At 33.8% G+C, this 777-nt stretch overlaps 1 pseudogene; it reads right to left on the reverse strand.

The window, feature by feature from the left end:
* Window positions 1-242: 242 nt before the first annotated feature.
* LOC102483616 (protein mago nashi homolog 2 pseudogene) lies at window positions 243-687 on the reverse strand (annotated as a pseudogene).
* Between the last annotated feature and the right edge of the window lie 90 nt (window positions 688-777).

A 777-nucleotide genomic window follows, 5' to 3' on the forward strand; every position in this document is an offset into this window, starting at 1 on the left:
CAAAATTCCAACTAAAGGGGATTTTTATTTATAAAGTTTCATGTTTGTGAGGACTTCCCACCCCACTGGGATCCAAGTAAGAATAACTAGTAAGCCTGTTTATATATTTTCTTATTTTCAATTTACATACAAAAATGATTTTTGTTTGCTTTGCATTTATACAAATTCAAATATTGTAAATGACAAATAAACCCTCCCTTACCCAATTCTTAATTAAATATACAGTTTCAAAATCATACATTTTAAATTGGTTTAATCTTGAAGTGTAAGCCAATGAGACTGAGAACTAAACATTTCAGGTCCTGTACCAAATAGTAAAATATTCTAAGACCTTCAGGATCCTTTGACTGATTTACATCAATAAGAGAACCAGTTTTTGATGTGGTAAAAGAAATGTGTTCATCTCCAATTACAGTTTTAAGCTCCTGTCAGCCAACTGTCAGGGGAAGGCCACAAAGCATCATTTTCTTTTGTAATTTCACTGTCATCAATAATTCTTTTCAGTTCTCCCATTACACTCTTGTGAACATAAGCCTCTTTTCTGATCATGACGTCATTTTTCTTCTTCTTGTTGTTGACATATCTAAGCTTCCCATCCTGTCAAAACTCCAACTCCAGAAACTCATGTCCAAACTTGCCCTTGTGCCCTACATAGTAGCACAGGTAGAAATCGCTAGCCATAGCCATGTTTACTCCCCCCCATCATTTACTTCTTTACGCTTGCTACTTTCAGGATCCTTCTTGTCTTGTTTTTTTTTTTTTTTTTAGTTTTTTTTT

Source organism: Tupaia chinensis, unplaced genomic scaffold, assembly GCF_000334495.1.
Source record: "Tupaia chinensis unplaced genomic scaffold, TupChi_1.0 Scaffold000212_1, whole genome shotgun sequence".
Taxonomy (NCBI): domain Eukaryota; kingdom Metazoa; phylum Chordata; class Mammalia; order Scandentia; family Tupaiidae; genus Tupaia; species Tupaia belangeri.